This window comes from Aythya ferina (assembly GCF_964211825.1).
Source record: "Aythya ferina genome assembly, chromosome: 2".
Lineage (NCBI taxonomy): Eukaryota > Metazoa > Chordata > Aves > Anseriformes > Anatidae > Aythya > Aythya ferina.
Genome location: NC_140297.1, coordinates 34,990,460 through 35,009,997, shown reverse-complemented (window position 1 = coordinate 35,009,997; position 19,538 = coordinate 34,990,460). Strand labels below are relative to the sequence as shown.

General features: G+C 41.2%; 1 long non-coding RNA gene across 1 annotated transcript in view; it reads right to left on the bottom strand.

Annotated features, from left to right (window-relative positions):
- Nucleotides 1-2,063: 2,063 nt before the first annotated feature.
- Nucleotides 2,064-19,538, bottom strand: part of LOC311433077 — a 51,902-nt gene continuing 34,427 nt past the window's right edge. The window contains exon 3 of the long non-coding RNA XR_014690550.1: nt 2,064-2,907. This is a non-coding gene — a long non-coding RNA (uncharacterized lncRNA). The remainder of the gene's footprint in view (nt 2,908-19,538) is intronic.

Genomic DNA, 19,538 nt, shown 5'->3' with positions numbered 1-19,538 from the left:
CCCCTCCTCCCCCCACGCTCACACCGCCGGGCCATTTTAATTGCAACCCACGGCTTAAAGTCTTCATTAACTTCTCCCCGAGCCCTGCCTCCTCCTCCATAAGATCAGCAGCTTGTCTCCCTGGCCGGTGGAACAGCGAGGAACATCTGCAGTTCAAACGTGATGCATATGCAAGAGCGCCCTGGGGATTAAAGGTCAACGGTCTCCTCCAACACCCAGGACCCTCTCTGCCTCGCAGGGTGTCTGGTGTCTTTTACATCCCATTGTTCGAAACCCTATACTTCCTGCAAGGGCTTTTTGCCCGTGCCTTCAGCCCAACTGCTGCAAGGCTCGGGCGGCGCATTGGCAAGCTGGCCAGAGCTGCCCTCCAACCCGCGCACTGGGAGCAAATAATCGGGTCCTTCCCTTGGCCCCTCGTTGCACAGCCCAGTGAGGGGATGGCTACAACAACAGCTGCAGTGCTGGGCTCGCTCGTGACAAATGGTCCTGTCAGTCTCCTTATTGATTAGCAGTGTTATGACATTTCCCTTCAAAAACACAGATGTGGCACGGGCAGCGACAGGAGCACCGCTCTGGGAGGAACATAATGTTTGCTGTTGTTGCTGTTTTCCTCTCTGCATCTGTTCGTATCTGTGGCGATGATGGTTTCATGCACTGACTGTTTTATCAAGAAGCAGTGGGAGCAGGTGAAACCTTTGCCTGGGCTAAAGGCAAATATGCCTTGTCACATCAGGGGGCCGAGCCCTGTTCTCCCCCACCCTGCTGCAGTGAGCAGGGAGCTGGCCAAGGACTTGGTCAAGCTGGCATTTGCAAAAGAGAGTGAAGGTGTGCTAAATCCATACATTTTTCCTCACTACAGGCATAAGGAAATGACCTCTTTCTCTCAGATATCAGAGGTCAAAAGAGAAATTTAGGAGGTTCTCTATTTTTCATGGCATGAAGTAGAGCAAGTTTTTTCTCCCCAACCATACAAAATATGGACAATTTAATTCTAAAATGGTGTAAGCCCTTCTTTATCAGTCTGCAACATCTAATTCAGCTTTCAGTGAATGCTTTGCAGTGCTTCATGGGGAAACTAGTTAGAAGAAAAGTGCTTACCTTCCAGTCCTAACAGCTGTTCCTTGGAGGCTAAATTACAGTACTGTGCATGATCTGCATTAGGATGCTTAGAAATTCCTGATAAACATGACATTTATTGAGTTGGTTGTTACATTTAAGGGATCTTTATACCTTTTGAGTGAGAAAAAGCAATGCCAGCATGTCCAATATCATCTCTTCTCTTGACCAAAGCTCTTACAGTGCTAGTACAGCTGAAATGTGCTAAGCCACAAGCCTGATTTACATGAACTTGAAGCAAACTACATTAGCATGATTGTGCAGGCATTACTGTACACAGTACACTGGTAATGAAAAGCATGTTTTGAAATGTCTCTTGTACAACTTTCAGCATATTTTACAGCCAAAAGAAGAGATCTAGTCTAGAGGGAAAAAGAAAAATACAACAAAAAAAACATGCTTTTGACCCCCCAGGCAACATGATGTAGATTAATATGAGTTAAATGAAATGTGACCAATTTGTAAGACATTTGGTTTGTATCTTGAGAAATTGAAGACAAGATCATTTTTCCTTGCAATCAGAGCAAGCCTTAGGCTACAAGCTCTTGTAGTCTCTACAATTGCCATAGGCCTCCTCTTTTAATATATTGGTGTATCCTCGAGTATGTCTTACAACTTTCATAGTCCAATGATGTGATAGATTTGCCAGTATGATACTTCTGTTGCCTTTCCTCAGGAAAAGCCACCATTAGTTGTAATGTGTGCTTATAGCTTCTGTGAATTTCATCAATTTCTGTGTAATATTTTGCCTACAGCTGTTTATTTATGCAAGAAAATAGCTGCAGTAATCTATATCCTATAGTGTATGAAGGGATTATACAGCAAGAAAACTGTTTTTCTGCCAAAGGTTCGTCAGTGTTTCTGAAAAAGGTTGTTTCAGACTGGCAAATGGCCAGTAAAATGTGGGTCTGTTCTGGGTTTATATTAACAGGAAAATCTCAAAATAATGCAGTTTTCAGCATTTTATTAATGATCATAAAAAACTCTTTGCAGTTTTAGATTTGGAGGTGAAAACTTTTAGAGATTTACAAAGCAGGTTGTAAAATTTTATTCCCAGTAGATAGATGGTTCACAAACTGTGGTCACACAGAAACTCAGTAATCAGGCTTTAAATACAGTTCAAGAGCTCCAAACCCATATAGCAAGTTGGACTTCCTCTAAAATTGATCTCCTTTATCACATCACAACACAACCTTCCCATGCCAACAAACAGCATCTCAAACTCACAAGTTCAGCTTAAACCTCTGTTCCACTCTTTGCAGCTATAATTCAGGAAAAGGTTTCCTTTGCTTTTCACATGACCTAAAGAAAGTGCCCCAAAGGCACAAATCCAGCAACTAACTTGAATATGACCTTCAGCTTTATACACTTAAGGAAAAAAATACCTATGATATGTTTGGCAGTCTTCCACTTGGGTGTGTGGGCAATATCATTCAGGAACATTTGGTAGCTATAACAACAAGATGTTCTGTAATTGTTAAGCTCATTTGTTTGAATAGTGGACAAGTAGGGACAAATGGAGGTTGCTTTTCACTTTTTTTATTTATTTCAGAATTAAAGTAGGAGGACTGAGAGATGGACAATCAGGCACTCATGGTTCCAAGTGCAGAGGCAGGGACAAAGCTCATCAAGGAGCTCTTTGCACCTCTGGATGACACCTTCCATGCAACTGTTAATTCAGAGCAAAGAAGAAGTAGCAGCCATGACCAAGGGAGCAATAACAGCACCCAGGAAGTTCTGCTTCGGTCCTGGCCCTGTATCCTAACTGGATGCTGTGTTCTTTGCAGAGCTCTGTAACACAAAATACAGAAAATTATTCTTGGCTTTACAGGTAGCAAGGGGACATGTTTTCTGTGATACTTTGGGCCATACATATTGAAGAGAGAGATGTGGGATTGTGCTCTCAGCTAATGATTCCTTGTTTAACTTTGGATGCACAAGAAGAGAAAAGGGCTCAGCATTTTGACTGTGCACTACTGTTGCCAACTTCTTTACTGTGCTAATGGCTACAGGGAGATAGCCCTCACAAGCCTACCAAGCCAGCCTTAGTCTCTTTTATGCTACTGGAGTTTCAGTGGCATTGTAGGTGGTTTACAGATCAGATGGAAGACAGATCTGCAAGACATACCTGTCCACAGAGAAAACATAAGGGAAAGGAGTCTTCAACCTTTTTGGCGTCTGGTATTCTCCACAGATCTTACTGTTTTAAGTAGGGATTCTAGGAAATTAATGTCCTTGTATGATCAGAGATTAGTTTGATTTGAGAGGGACTGCTGAAGGTCACCTAGTCCAATCTCCTGCATAAGAATGTGCCAGCTTCACAGTTAGATCAGATGGCTCAGGGCATTGCCCAGGAGATTTTTGAAAATTTATCAAGCAGAATAACAAGGATTTAAATACACAAAACTATATATAGTGCTTTGTTATTTGTTGCAGGTTTTGTTTTGTTTTTGAGTGGCTCAAACTGTGATGCATTACCCAAGAAGATTCACGTAACAGTATGTGGCGCCACAAGCTTATTTATATTTGGTCTTCCTGAAAGCATCCCAATTGGAGCAGTGTATCTGCACTGAACTCACAGGGCTACAGCCCTTTGTGTCATAGCTGGATCTGGCCTATCCCACCCAACACAGCCATTCAACCCTTTATTTTCCAGACAGTGTCCCTTTTCCTCTCACCCCATTTCAGGATACAGCTACAGTTCTCCAGGGCAGCAGCCCTGCCCTGGGCCCATCAGCCTGATGCGGACAGCAGGCTGTTCACTGAGGGCATGGGTTAGGCAGGAATTTTCTTTTCCCCCCTGCTCTCCAGCCGGAGATAATTGCGAAACTGATGGTCTATCTCTCCTCTAAGTTCAGCAACAAAGCCTCACAGATTGTAAGAATAATTCAGCCACAATTAGCGTTGGTGTGAAGCCAGGGTCTCCCACAGATGAGTCTGCCTGGTCCAGCGCAGAAGCTACAATCTCTTTAATGATGGGAGGTTTGACTAAATTAAAGTTGACCCTCAGGCTTCTGGCAGCTAAATTCCAGCAGTAACCTTCCCTCCCACCCATTCCTCTGGAAAAATCCTACCAACAACAAACTACAAGTGAGAGGGGGAGGAAACTTCTCTGTTGTTAACCTTTACAGGACAGTGGATGTGTCCAAATCAGACAAAAAACATGATGTCTCCCGCTGAAGTGCCATAAATAGTGCTATCTCCCAGTGTGATCTTTGAGAGAATCTGTTTTGGGGAAAGAACAGAAGAGGAGTCCTAAAAACAGCGCGTGAAAAATGATGAAAGTTGCTTTGAAGTGAGTCCGAGAGCTGCAGTGCTTTCAGCAGCTTCCCCTGGAAGCCCTTGAAATTCTATCTGCAATAAAAGGTACCAAAAGAAAACAGCTGGCAGGAGCTTTTAAACTGGAAACAATATGCAGTTCAGAAGAGATAAACAGGATGGGCACAGAGCAAAGTGAAAAAGAAGGTATGGATCTGTTACGTGATAGAAACAGCCCTGACCATCCTGGGCCAAGACTGCCTGGCCAGGGAAAACAGGCTGGGAGAAAACAGATTTAGTACTCGGTTCTCACAGGAATGTGTGTTTTGCTTTGGCCTGAGGGACAGAGGTGTCAGATCTGGTCCCCTGACTCTTCACTGAAGAAGAAACCTCGGCTTGCATAGTGGAGATGAGAGCCTAGGGTTTTTAGGCGGAATGACACTGCCAAACCAGAAGCCAGCCTTCCGTGCTAACATTTATCTGCTACCTGAACCAACAGGTGGATGGAGAGCCACTTCCCAGTTTTAGGACAGCGAGGCTTTCCTCTGGCTAGCTAGGTAGTAATGCTCTGCTGCTGAACAGAATGGGTCCTTTCACCTTGTGCAGCCCTGAGGCAATGTCAAGGCTGTGACCAAACACACAGCCTGTTTTTGCCCTCATCAATATCTTTGGAGACAAACTGGTGAAGGACTAGCATCCAGGACAGAACGGAGTGCCTCTCTTTGTGCAGTGTAGAGAAGAATATGGGTAACAGAGTGTGCATGGACCTTAACCCGTTCTGATTTGGAGATGAGAATCATAGATATTGCCTTAGTTTTTAAATAAGTTCTGTGGATCTTTACTGAAGGGACTGAGAGCAGAATATGGCCACAGGAGAATGGTGAAGAATCCAATTGCAGCCACATCTCCCACTTTGATCCGCTGTTAACTCTACCCATGCAATTACTGATGGAAAGTTTCTGCTTAGAGACCTCTGCTCACAATGGAAGAAATATTAACAAAAACCTTTGTCCTGTCTTTACAGATCCACTTCAAATCAGAAGCACTGCTAGGGGAAAATGGTTATTCAGAGATGTGGTTGGAGTGGGGTGGAGGGGACCAAAGTCACACTTTTCATCTACTTTCATTTCTAATTTACACAATTATCATTCTGCTTAAAGCCATGAAGCAGTTCAGATGTAATAATTTCTGGGAAGTCCTGTGCTACAACCATTAGACTGTCCCAGTATTAGGGCAGAAACTAAACTGTATCCCACACAACTCCATTAATTTTCCAGGCATATGGATTTTCAAGCCAATATGCGTTGGAGGCCTATTTATTTTTGTGGACCTGGACTAAAACAACTATTCATAAAAGAACTCAGGCATTCACATAGTCGCTGTATGTCTGAGTGCTTTGATACATCTAAGGTTGAAAAACCATTTTCCACTTGCACAAGCTTTACCATGATTTGCAACTGATTTAGTTCACCATAAAGTCAATGGACATCCCTCTGCTTTCTTTAATATATCTCAGATTGGGTGCTAAAGAAAAGAAATTCAGTCTATCTAATGCATATGTGCAGATACTCTTAAAATTGGCATGTTAGGAACACAGTTTGGGATGGGTGAAAATTAAGTGATAAATAGGTCCAAGAGTCAGGGGACTGAAGATGTCACCAGTAATGGAAAGGTGATTCCAATAAATAGGAGTACTAGGAGTACTGTATATTATACAATTTCATTTTCTCTTAAAACTTAATCCTCTGGAATTTAATAAATCTTTGACCTAAAGGCTTTTGAACAGCTGAATGAAATCTGATTGTAAATTACAATCTGACTACACCATTCTAGATCCAGAAAAGCTATAGAGAGACTGTTATTGCCAATTAAGTTCCACAGCTTTTACAGGCAGATGCCTGTAGACCACTAAGATACAGTTTGTTGGAGCACAGTTTTCTTATTTTAAAATTCTTCACAATTCTTAGAAGATTTTAAGAGAACAATTGGCAATAAAGTATTCTCTGCCTGCATGGAGGCAGCTAGCAATTGCTCTGAACACAGATATTGACGATTTTCTATTCATCATAAATGTACAGATTGGATGAAGTAACTGCATATACTCTTTTAGTGTTTGCATAAGTATTTAGTATTAATTTTCTTTTTATTATCTTTGTACCAGGTCACATGATATTAGAATGTCTCATAAATTAAATATAGCAGGATTGAATTTCCTTTCACACTTCTAGAGTATTAGCTCAGATTTTCCCTGGTATAAGTGCAAATGGGATTTGCATTTTTAAATTTTCATATTCTAATATAATTGAATATGTCTCTGTTTCTTTGCTATAGGAACACATAAATTATGTGTTTACAGCAATGTGTGGAAATCCTAAACTAAAAACCTGCAGTAGAAAGAGGAGAACACAGTGATCCTTGAACCAACCTCCCCTGTATACTTCTGCTTTTTTTCTTTCTCAACCATCCACCAAACAATATAATTCTCATGTTTATCCTTTAACTCTTACTTCATCTTCATTCTACTCAGAAGTTTTGGATTTCTGTTAGCATACTTCTTCCCTGCAGTACAAGCCAAAATGAATGTGATTATTTAAGAGGATCCAATGACATTAGACAATAGCAATGAGCTCCCTGCCAGCCCAGGGCAAGATCTGGTTTTACAGGAGCTGGTCTTCACTGCCACTGCTGATCCGATTCCTGCTGTCCTTGAGATCTGGCTGCACGTTTGATTTTTCCGTCCTTTTTTTTTTTTTTTTTTTTTTTTTGCATACGGAATCAGTAACATATGTGAGGAATTGAACAGCTAGTTCCAATGTGTGATTTTTTTTGTTTGCCGTTTGTCCACCATGATTTTCAACTTACCAGATATTGTAAGAATTTGAATCTGTGAGGACTTCTTTGGCCCTCTGCAGAAATAAAATCAGTGAGAGTTTCATGCGCTCAGCAAATTCTCAGCATCTTTTGAGATACAACCTAGTCTTCAATCTTCCTGACGTTTTACTCAGGACTCAGTAACATATTGAAGGTACAGTTACTGAAAACCACAGAAATTCTGTAACGCCGTTTAGAGTTAGCCACATCCTGTCCACCCGGTGACAGCTCTTTGTTTTCTATCTGTCACTGGGAAGGTTACCCTGAGGACAGGAGCAACCAGTTCCCCATTGCCTGCACCAGCACTCATGCTGCAGCTGCTGCTGCCTGCTCTGCTCTCACTGCTCTTAACATGGACACCAACCCCAGAGCCACTGCATCACCAAAATCCTCACTTTTCTGCTCCACAGACAAATTTAATTGGATAAAATAATGCAGGTAATAACTGCTGAAACTCAAGCCACCCGAGGAATAGCTGAGCACATGCAAATGACAAATGTAAAGCAACATGGAACATTCCTTAATGCAACATTTCCGCTTTAAATCACTGTTTGAGTCTTAACTCCTGAAACAACCTCAATATATGTTGTCTCCTCAAAAGTACCCTCTGGCAGGGAACAGCCTCTGCATGCAGTGTCTTTGTCTAATTGCATTTTGGCAGAGTGGAGTGAGGAGAAAATAGTGAAAATGAACTAGTTAATTCTATGGTCAATGTCTGTCATGGGCTGGAAAGTGGAAGAGAGCCGAGTCCTTCCTGCTTTGCTGAGCTGTCTTGTGTAGGATGTGAAATGCTGCAGTCCTGGTGAGTAAGCAAGCGTTAAAGGGCAGGTTTCAGTTAGCTGCTCACAAATGCAGGCGCTCACTGGTGATGGTTAATGTGACTATCATTATCCCCTGGATATACTCGGTTTGCTTTCACACACAGGTTATTTGTTGATACATGCAAATGGGCTAGAGGCAGGGAAGTCTTGCAGGACACAGGTGCTTTTTGCTGACTCATTAGAAGTACTTCTTACCAGCTGAGTCTTTGCACCAATGTCCTTGGCCAACACTTAAAAAAATTTTTTCTATACATCTTTATTTTAAATACCTGTAACTCAAGAACACAAGCACATTAAAAAAAAAAAAAAAAAAAAAAAAAAAAAAGCAACAAAAAACAAACAAACAAAAAAAAAACAGCATACAAAGTATTCTGCTGTATAACTCATGACACAGGCCTGTGTTTGGTGTCTTGCCTCTCAACTACATCTTCACATTTCGCTTTTCTTACCTTACAAAACATGTCCTACCCTCTGTCAGAGGTTAAAGCAGCCAAAAAAGATGGCTGTCCCCCTGACCTCTGTCCTAGGAGGAAGCCTAAGGAAAGGCACAGCCTCTTTTAGGAGGCTATGTCACTGCTGCAGCTCTAGGAAGGCAAGGGAAGACTCTGGGAGATGGAAGCCTACCTTCTTCAGGCAAAGTGCCTAGGCTCTGTGCTAGAAAAAAGACTGCCCCGAGACAAGGTTGTGCCATGGCTACTGTTTAACAAAAATGCTAAATATTGCAGGAAAATATGGGATGATTTTTACTTCTATAGAGGTGATAAAAATAGCCTTTTTTATTCTCTCAGTAACTAGGAAATACAGGCAGATGACCCCACAGTTTGGTTTAAAAAGCACTGAACATCCACCAATCCTTTTTAAATCAGAGGGAGCTCTCTCTCACTTTCAAAAACAAACAAACAAACAAAAGTGAGAACACAAAATATAAGCTACCTTTATTTTTCACAATTTCTTATACACTGACCCTGCTAAATTAGATCAGAGAATCACAGCTGCATCGGGAGTATCCTTACAAGGATGAACAGTGAATGAAGGCATCTAGCACAGCATTAATGCAACCCCAATTCCTGCAGCTCTGCAGCACAGCCTCAGAGTTTGCCAAGGAGAGGAGGAAGGGGGGGTGCAGACCAGAGCAGGGAAGATGGATTATCTTTGAGCTGACCCATTCTTTGTTCATCTCTGTGGCACTACATCCTTTGCCACACAAGTCATAAAATTTCATACCAGTAGCTATTTTGACAGTGACATAATAAACCTCAGAGGGGAATGAAGAAACACATCAAGAAGTGTCAAAATAATACAGCATGTTGTGTTTGCACCACCATTATAATATCATGGATTATCAGTAGTTATACCAATACAAGAGAAAAACAAAATTGAAGGGGTTTTTAGAGGATCAGATTTATTTTACTTATGTACAGTATATTCACATACCTTGAGAAACAGTCCTTATTGATAATATAAGAAAGAATGATTACCTTGGAAATGAGCATGATTGCTATGAAAATCTCTGACAGGACTACAGGCAAGAAAAATTGTCTAGTATCAAAGTACTCCAGAAAAACATGACTGAAATCATGGTTTTAATTTATTTCAAACAATTTCTCATCTGGTAGCATTCTTCCATACTATTTTAATGGCTCCAATGCTCTTACTGCAGTCTAAAATTAACCTTCACCTTATATGAACTAAGGAAATTTCATAACTACATCCGTATGCAACACCGTGTTGTTAGCCTCTGGTACTAATGGTATTAATTTCAAATGTATTTCAATTTTCTTTGAAAAGCAATATAATGGAAATTGAACTAATATTAAATGCAAACATAATAAATATATATAAATACGTGCACATAACAGTAGTAGTCAGATGTTCCCCTGACAGTGGTGTGCAGGTCTGTCAGATATTTTAGTAGCACACGGTATGAGAACAAGCCCTCAGAGCAAAAGGCCATCAGCTGCTCTACCCGACCTTGGTATGAAACAGGAGGGGGATAAAGGTGCTGCACAACAAAGTGACCTGGCCAAGTCATGCTGTCAGGCAGAGGAGGAGTGGCAGATAAACCACAGGACTCTGCAGTCCCCAAGTGGCAACCTCTCCACAAATGAGGCTATCTCTACCCATATTTCATGCAGTCCTTCTTGTTCATGAACACAGAACAAAAGATAGGATGGTTTGAACCCAGGTACCACTGAATCCAGCCTTGTAAAGTTCAGTGTGTGAGACCCATTGTGGGTTTCTCAAAGGGAAGTCAGTGCTAGCCCTCAGTGTAGCCTTCAGGGAGGAGCTTGCTGGAGCATTATGGGCATTTGCTCAGGCTGCAGGTGAATGCTAGGTGAGGCTGATCAACAAAATTATGCCTGAAATAATGCACCTGCTGCAACATACTGGGGCAAAAGCCCAGGCAGAGAGCAGGGCTGGGTGTCTGTTGTGCTTCAGTAGAAGATTCCAAGACCTGGTTCCTCCTGGTCCACAGCAAACACAAAATATTTAGAAATTCACTAACTGCTCAGCAGTGGTTTCCAAGGGGAGTGCCAAGGATTTAATCTGTCTTTGGTTCACGAGGAACATCTGCAGTTAACTCATGATGGGAACAGAGCCTGCAGCTCACGGTAGCTACATTTATAAGCAGAGACTGGTAGCTGGGCTTTTTGAAAGTCTAAAACTGAGGAAATTTGCAGTGAGAGTAGCCAACCACATTTTCTTATCATTGCTTCCTAGAATTGTAGAAATAAAATTATTTTGAGGAAAGATTTATCTTAGAAAGCATCCTAATACAAAGTCTTTTAGAGCATAATTCAAAATAAACATTTTCACGCATCTTAGTGCTTTTGTATATTAAAAAGAAAAGCAAAAGTATAGCTTCCTCTTTGCACCAAAAATATTAGAAGTGGCTTCTGGGAAAATTTCTGATGCAGTTCTGAAGTCATCATTACAGCATGTGTAACAAAACTCTTATGATGGTATACTGCATATAGTTCATTAGGGAGCTATAGGTAAAACCAGAGGTAAATAGATTTTTTTCTGGAAGGGAGAGAGAGAACATAACACCAAGTGTCGAACTTTTGCCTGGAAAAGACGTGCAGAAAGTTGTGCACACTGATTTGTGCTCTTTAGTCAGGAAAAAGGAACTATAGGATGTGCTGGCAGAGGTATTTGGGGACTTCTGCTGCTGACGATTCTTTTCTGCAAAGATCCTCGACAGCTCTGTGCTCACTGACAATGAAGTAGCTCCATCACCTGGGCTTTTTTAGAATTGCCTTTTTCCTCCTTTACACTGGATTTATACATTTCTTTCCTTTCTTTCTCTTTTCTCTTTTCTTCTCTTTTCTCTTTTCTTCTCTTTTCTCTTTTCTCTTTTTCCCTTTCCTTTCCTCTTATTTTTTTCTTCTTTTTTTTTTTCTCTTCTATTTTCTTTTCTCTTTTCTGTTTTTTTTTTGTTTGTTTGTTTGTTTGCTTGCTTGTTTTTTTTTTTGTTTTGTTTTTTTTTTTTTTTTTTTGTTTTTTTTTTCTTTTTTCTTTTTTCTTTTAAGACCACATATTTGAAATAGGCATTATAAAATAAAGCTGCAGGTAAGTGGTAACATCCATCTGGTCCTTAGGTGCAAGAACTTCTGTCTTTGAACTAAGAAGAACCTTTGTTTTACAAGTGTCCCGTCATACTGTGTTGTGTTACAGCCCATTAAAATCTTTAGAAGTCACTGTCCCAAGAGATAACAGTGAAGTAGAAGAAAAGAGTTATTCTAAATGATTTTTCTGAGACATATTGTATTTATTTAATTCCATTAAGACAAAGTGGAGTTATTTATGAAATACATGAGTATGAAAAAAAGCAGATCCAGAGCAGAAAAGTCTAAGTTTGGTGAAAGAATAAATAAAGCCAATGTCTTTATATCTCTCTCTCATTTTTATTGTTAAGAGCCTCAGCCCTAGTTCCTAATACCTTAGAGCCAAGTAAAAATGCAGTATGTAAGCATAAATTTCAAGCAGTAGGAAATTCAACCCAGCAGAAATCAGCCTGGCAGCAGTAAAGTATAATCAAACCCAAACCTTGCCCACAGTATGTTTTTTTTCCCCAGTAATTCCCATGTTTCAGTAGTTGGGGCTTATACTATGTCCTCAAAGGCTTTATTTATTATGCCCTTTCCCTCAGGCATGCAGGTGGCTTATCTCAGTCCTGCCTGCCTTTTGGTCAGTATGTGCAGTGGATGATCTTCATTGCTCTCTGCTCATATAGGAAGTGGTGGGGAAGGTCAGAGCACCCCCTGGATGAATGTTGTCCTTGCTTTTTAGACTGCCTTGGGCAAAAGCTAAAGGTCAGAGCCTAGAGACTACTATGGGTATGAGCAGACTCAGTCTTCTGGGGTCTACATAGGGAGAGAGCTGCTGGTGCTCCACATGGGCTGAGAACTTTGTTTTCTCCGCGACTAGCTTTAGTTAAGTCCCAATGTGAATAGCAATTATTTGTTCCTCTAATACATGTGGCTTAAAAATACCATATCTAATGCTACAGAGAAACAATGCTTTTTCTTCCCACTCACTAATTTATCTGTGGCAGCTAAAATCCTGTCTAAAATCCCAAGTCTATTTTAGAAGCATTTTACTGGACATAGCAGATAACGGCACTGGAGTGAAAAGAAGGCTATAATCATTGCTGTCATCGTATGCCACAAACAAACAGCCTCTTTCGCTCTGTTTCTTGCACAGGAGATGCTACAAGAAGCATATAGGCACTTGCAGCTCCATTATTTTATTATTTCTATTCCTCCCTCAGCCTTACTCTTACCCTCTCTAGAATCTTCTGCTTTCTTTTTTTGCTGTTGTCTTTTCAGGCACTCTTCAGGATCAGAAGCAGTTCCAACTGAGAAAAATAATCTAATCTAGCAAAAAGCTCATCTAGCATCTACAAAAGGCAATGTTCTTAACAGGATCACTTTGGAGTTTCAAGGAACTGTGGACCCTTGTTTGCTGGTGAGGAAATGGATTTTACCCTGCACGTAGCGTGCAGTTACCCCATTGCATCTGATCATACAAATAAACCATCACAGAGTCCATGACCTCAGTGCTGTCATAATGATTGGCCCGCCTTGATTAACTGAAGGACCAGTAAGTTTATGTCCCCAAATCAAGGAAAGTCAAGTCAATGACAGAAGTAGTCCAACAGCAGACACATCACTCACTCGTCTTGTACAGCAGTGCCCTCTGTACTGCACCTGGTTTTGTTTGGAGGAGAGCAGAGCTCTGCTTACACTCAACAGCCACATTTTCTCCACTGAGGCTGCAGCTTTTCTTTGGCAGAACAGAAACCTGGTGTCCAGGCTGCACCTGCTGTATGTGCCACTGTTCGCTCATGCGATTTCCCCACATATTTTTTTCCAGTCATTAGTTTTCTCGGGCTGGTAGCCTGGGCTATATTGAATCAGCATCCTCAAGGACCACGGAGCCCAGGATCCTGATCTGAAGAGCAGGCCACAGAGGCCTGCAGGTCCCAAGGCCCAAGGCAGGGTCAGAGCAGTTCCGTGTCCCCTGCTATCAGCCAGCAGGACACTGGGTTCTCACTGAACCAGAGACTATACCTACTGTATTTAAAAGCCACGACTGGATCTGTTCTTCAGACATCTGTTTACTTTTGTTTTCAACCTCTCCACACTCCTGTCCTCCATAGCCCACAGTTAAGAGTTCTGCAGTTTAACTATTTTCTGTGTGAAAAGGTAGTTATTTTGGTTTAATCTCCTGCATCTTAACCTGTCAGAGTTTTAAAGATGAGAGAAAAAAATGTAGTTCTTGACCTTCTAAAGAAGCCAAGTTGAAGAAAAGGAAGGGATGCAGTTTGATATGAGATCAGGCTTCCAGGCATTTTTAAACCATCCTAATTTAGTTTATTTAAGCCCAGTGAAATGAGCTATGTAGAAATAGATGAAAAACTCAGCCTTTAAAGAACCAAATTTGCCGGAAGCTTCTGTGAGTAGAAAATTCCTCTATTACATATTTGGCAGAGAAGTGGCTGCATAGACAGATGACATGCCATTAGAGTCCATATAAGTAACCGCTAGGGAAAGCACCTGCTGCAATACAGAAGATGTTGTTAGAAATGCAAAGATCTGATTGAAAAGCAATTTATATTCCAAGCAAATGCATAATAAGAGAAGACATACTACCCGGCACAGAGCTTCCTGCAGAGGAAAGTGACACACATTAGAAAGTAGTTAATCCTGTGGAAATAATTAAACAAGATCAAGGGGAAAAGATATTTGAAAATATACAATGCTGAGCCAAAACATGACTGATTCTGCTTAATGAAAAGAGAGTTCATCCACTCAGCCACAAAGTCTTGCAATTCAGGAAAAATAAAATCCTTAAATTAAGAAACAGGGAGGAATACTGATTCTAATTCAGGAATGAGATTGTGCAGTTTCAGTGTCTGTACCTGCCTATTGTTAAGGAAAATGAGCAAGTAAAAGGAAGGTTTCATTTCTGAATAAGTGATTTTAATGCCTTTCTGTCCTAGGTCTCCCTGTTCCTAAGAGCAATGGGAACAGAAAGAGCAAATATTCTTGTGTTCTCTTTCTGCCAGCAAAATAACTGATGTTGAAGTCAGCCTCTACTTTCTGCCCTAGTTCCTTGCACTGATCTGATCTTGCTCCCGTAGATATTAACAGAGTCCTATTAAAGCCAGCAGGAGACTGAGACCCTGAAGTTATGTACACTAATGTGGGACTCTGATGATAAAAAGAGGTAAGGTTTTCTAGTTTGTGCAGCTCAACTCATAGGCTGGATCACAAGGCAAAGACCAAACTGGAAAAGGACAGAAAGAAAATCCTTGCAAAAGTAGACGATCTCTCCCCTGGTAGGAGAAAATGAACTGACAGCTGGGTTCAGGGATAGATCTTAAGGAAAATGAACTGAACCATCCCTGGCAGGACTATGGGACTTCCATGCAAGAAGCATTGATTGTCAGTGGCTCTCCTTGTCCACTGTCCTGCTCTGGTGGAGTTATGCATCTGTACTATATGGGCAGGGCAAGTGGCCACATTACCCTGTGACCAAACCATGCTCAAAAGTAAAGAGCAACTCTTGAATGTGGTGGAGACAGGAACAGACAAGATGAAGATATTGAAGCAGCTTTGCTTCACTGTAACTGCTACCTGAAGAAATTGCCAAATGAAGTAGGAAAATTAAAAGTTTTTATGCAAGTATGTTCATTTCTTTGTCCTCCCAAATGAGCCTGTCTGGTCTGTGCATGTTCATATAATTTAGAAGCATGATCTCATGGCCAGCACTTTACTTGCCCTCCCTGGCAGTGAGTTCCCATAGGTGAAACCCATATAGCCTTCCAGGGCAAAGCTCTGGGCAAGGCTGCGGGACATCTCAGGGTCCTCTGTGACCTCTGTGGTCCTGAGATCTACACTAGCTGGACCATACCTTACAAACACATGCTGGCATTGGTATTCGTTGCTGCCAAGGGAACTGAAAAGTCACATAAAAAGCCAGGTCTGGGCACTGCCTGGGCTCAGCAAAACCAAAGGGTTTGTCTCAGACACAGCCTGGTGCCTTGCACAGCCTCCAGCATGTCTCTGGTGCTTGTCTGCAAGAGGGAATTCACCTGGGGCTGTAGAAAATTCTGTATTTTTCCTTCCTGGGGTCTGATGCATTCCTGATGGCAATTTCAGTGGTCTCTGGTAAGGTCCCAGGTATCTGCTTGGAACAGAGTTGCTCAATAGGTGACTGAGGGCTCTTTCCCTCTGAATGCTGTTGCAGACAGAAGCAAGAAAAATGCTTCCAAAATGATAACAGCAAGAATCTGACTGCAATCTGCAAGTCAGATAGGAACACAAAGAACATTTCATCTCCTTTGTGATTAGGAGTGAGCTTGACACATGGAAAATAACCAGACCACACAGACAAAGGAACACTGGAAATAATAACCCTTAAGATGTACATCTGAAAAAAATAGTTCTTCCAATGTTTAAATTTGCCTAGTGAGTACAGATGCCAAATGCATTTCAGGAATAGCTCAGCAATGACTGAGTACAACATTTAATTAAGTGATTATATAATCAGCCCTCTGTTTTATGAAGCAATAATTCAATTCCCAAGTGGATAAGCTATGAGGCCGAAGGCCGGGCAGTTTATCACAATGAAGGAATCTGATTACTGCCGAGGAAAACATAGGGACAAAAATGTTATTGTTAAAATACTAGTTTAATTAATATAAAATTAATAAGTCCTGTTTTGTTTTGTTCTGTTTTAATTCATAACAATGCATAGCCTGTCAGAAAGATGGTGCTTCCTCCATTTTTCATGTGGAAGTGCTGGTTATTTATGACCACACAGAATGCAGGAAGTTAATGATGTCACACAGGCAATTTATTGGGGATACAACTACAAGAGTCATTTTATCAGGGAATGATATAGTTCTCTTCATGGAGTATAAGTAGACAAGAGACTCCACTTATGCTGTAAAAGAGAGATCAGACAAGGTAACTTCATTGCGGGAAGACTTTTCACTGAATTATTGATAATAATGCCACTAAAGCAGAGGTTCTAGCCCCACTGAGCTGTGACTTCACATGTGCACAATATATGCACGATATATGACTAAGGAAATCTGGCCAGCAGTTGGTGAAAATACATATAGTACTGACAGTACAGTATATGAAGTTGCACAGCCAAGCGTCTTGCTCAGATAAGTAACGCCTTGTACAAACAGCGTACCGGATTGAGATAGGGAATTAATTGCATTTATTTCTGCTTGTCTGGGGTTTGTTTACAATAGTGTTTAAATATTTTATTACAGATTTCAACAGAACCCCAAGTCAGTATAGGAATAAGCACAGAGAATATTCTCGTAAGAGATTCAGTGTACAGTGTAGGGATGAGTAACTTACTGAAATATGAAGAATCAGAAAACACTAGAATGGCAAAAGGAGAAAAGAGCCAGAAAAGACAACGAAAAATGAATTCAGAAAATTGACTGGTTATGGGGACAGGACAAGGAAAAATGGAAAGAGATGAAGTGACCAGTGTTGATTGATATATGCAAATTGCAGTCCTCAGAGATGAGTGAGTAATGGCTTGAAGAGGGTGTGAAACCTCCTTTTCGCTGCTGCTATTGCATTTGCACAGGGTCAGGAAGCCCACGTGCAGACTCAGTGTTTTTGAGAGACACCTGGGAAGATGTCCCACCTGCTTTAAAATATCTGGATGAAATGAAAGAAAAGGAAAAAAAAATGAGTCTGAACATTGAATTTAGACTTTTGCAGTAAATTCTACTTTTACTATGGCACTAAGATATTAGAGATTGTATTACATGCTGGGTTCCCAGGATGGACAGTTCAATGGACTGCACACCGTGTAATCATTGATTTGGTGCCTTGAAATAGAGCTTATAGGGAAAGCTGCTGGGGGAAATACCACTAATAGAGACTGAGACTGGTTACTAAAATGGGGAGGAAAACTATTAGGTTGCAATCATTTTATAGGAAAGTGTTCTTAAGTGAGGGAAAAGGAGTTTATGTTCCATGTAGAAGAATCCCTGCAGAACAGTTTCAGCTTATTAGTACTAAATTGACCACAGCAAATGAGCGCTACAATTGTCAATGACCTGGCATTTTATAAGCACACTGGGGCTCAGTTTTAAACTATTTTACACACATGAAGAATGTGAGATGGAAGATGAAAGCAAGAAAATCCACCCAGCAGTCTCGGCTTCAAAGACTGCTGCAGAAGAGTGCTCTCGAGGGTGCACATATAAGTACAATGAGATTTGCTTTGCTTCTGGAGTTTGACCACTGGCACTGAAATATGAGGCTTGAATAGAGCAGTGATAGCCCTTAGCAAGGAAATTGTTAGGGCTGTATGCAAGTTGCTAAACAATGTGGAATTTAACCCTTCTGAAAGAGAGGAATCACTGAAGGTATTTAAAAGTGGGAACAGAATAACAAGCACTGATGTGGGGGAATGACCTGGTGAAGGGCATGAGTCCTTCTCCATCCCTGTGTCACAAGATGGCCTGGGATTTTTCTGTGCTGTGTCCTAGAGACTTCATTTGCAGATCTAGTCTCTGCTCTGCACCCTGGGGCTACAGGACAAGCTCATAGGCATCTCAGCTGGACCTTGCTTTGAGATGGGGTACTCACATGTCCTGTCACTCCAGGTTTTGAATTCACACCACAACAGAATAACCTTCCTTCAAGTTTTGGTCTGTGTTGAGTGCTCTTCCAGCCTCTTTAATACAAGTGCAAAGTAAGTCACCAGGCATGAGGATCCTGCAGCCCTTGCTCAAAACGCATCAGCCCATATGAACTTGTCCCTCCTGTTTATCTGTACTGCAATATCTGTGTACCCATCCACAGTCATAAAGACAGCATGCTTCTTCATCAGGTCTGCAGGTGATGAGATGGTGCTTTCAAGACATGGGAGACAGCAAGCAGAAAATCTGAAGAGGACAAGTAGAAGAGCCACTACTTTGGTCAAAAAGTGGTCATTAAACAAGGTGATCCTTCATGTATCTCTGGTTTAGGCAAACACTGTGCTGACCATAGCAACAACAGCTGTAGATCCCAGAGCACTGCTGCACTTGCATGACATAAATGTGATGCATGGTTTTTAACAGTGTAGGGAGAAGAGCTAGAGAGATCAGCCATGCTACAAACTAGATGAAAAAGAGGGTGCTTAATTTTTTACATGATGCACTGCAGCATTTGCTGGTGGGGCTTTCTGGGTTGTGTCCATAATGACAGCACAACCTCCTTTATCTAAGGCCCACTGCCAATGTCAACTAAGCTCTGTGCTAGGTCAATCTAGTTATCAAGTCTTGACATTCATAGGATTTCATATGTCAATGTGGCAATCAAATGGCCCAAGTAGAGATGGTTGGAGGTCATGAGCAACACGTAACAACATACTCTGATTCCAGTTTCCCAGTGCTAACAAATACTAACCTGTCAACCAGGCTATCAATCAACAAGCAAAGCTGTTTGATGCACCAACACCAGATACAGAAGAGCTTCAGATACTTTGATGCTCTTCTTTGAGTTTATTACACTTCAGCACTTTCCTTCTCAAAAGTTTTACAAAAGCTGTTAATTTTTCACTCAGATTTTAAAATGCACTGAACTTCCCAGAGACAATGTCTAACAATGTTAATGATGGCTGGTTTCAGAACTCCCGGTAGGATTTGTATGCAATTAATGTTCTCCTCCTCTGAACAGAAACCTAGAGGTTTGCAAAACACACCATATGTTTGTCAGTTTGCCAATGAATCAAGATGTTTTTGCAGCCTTCTGAGTTTCAATAATTAATGGTAATGTCTAAAACCTAAATCACAGTTCAGGGGCTCAGAACAGAACTTTTGCCATGTCCAGTGTTGTTTGGCATCATCAGAGTGAGACGTTTCAGGTGAGAAATTAAGCATTTGTACTAACTCCTATTTTTCCCTTCACTGCTTGATCTCCTGTAGTGGGTTTATGT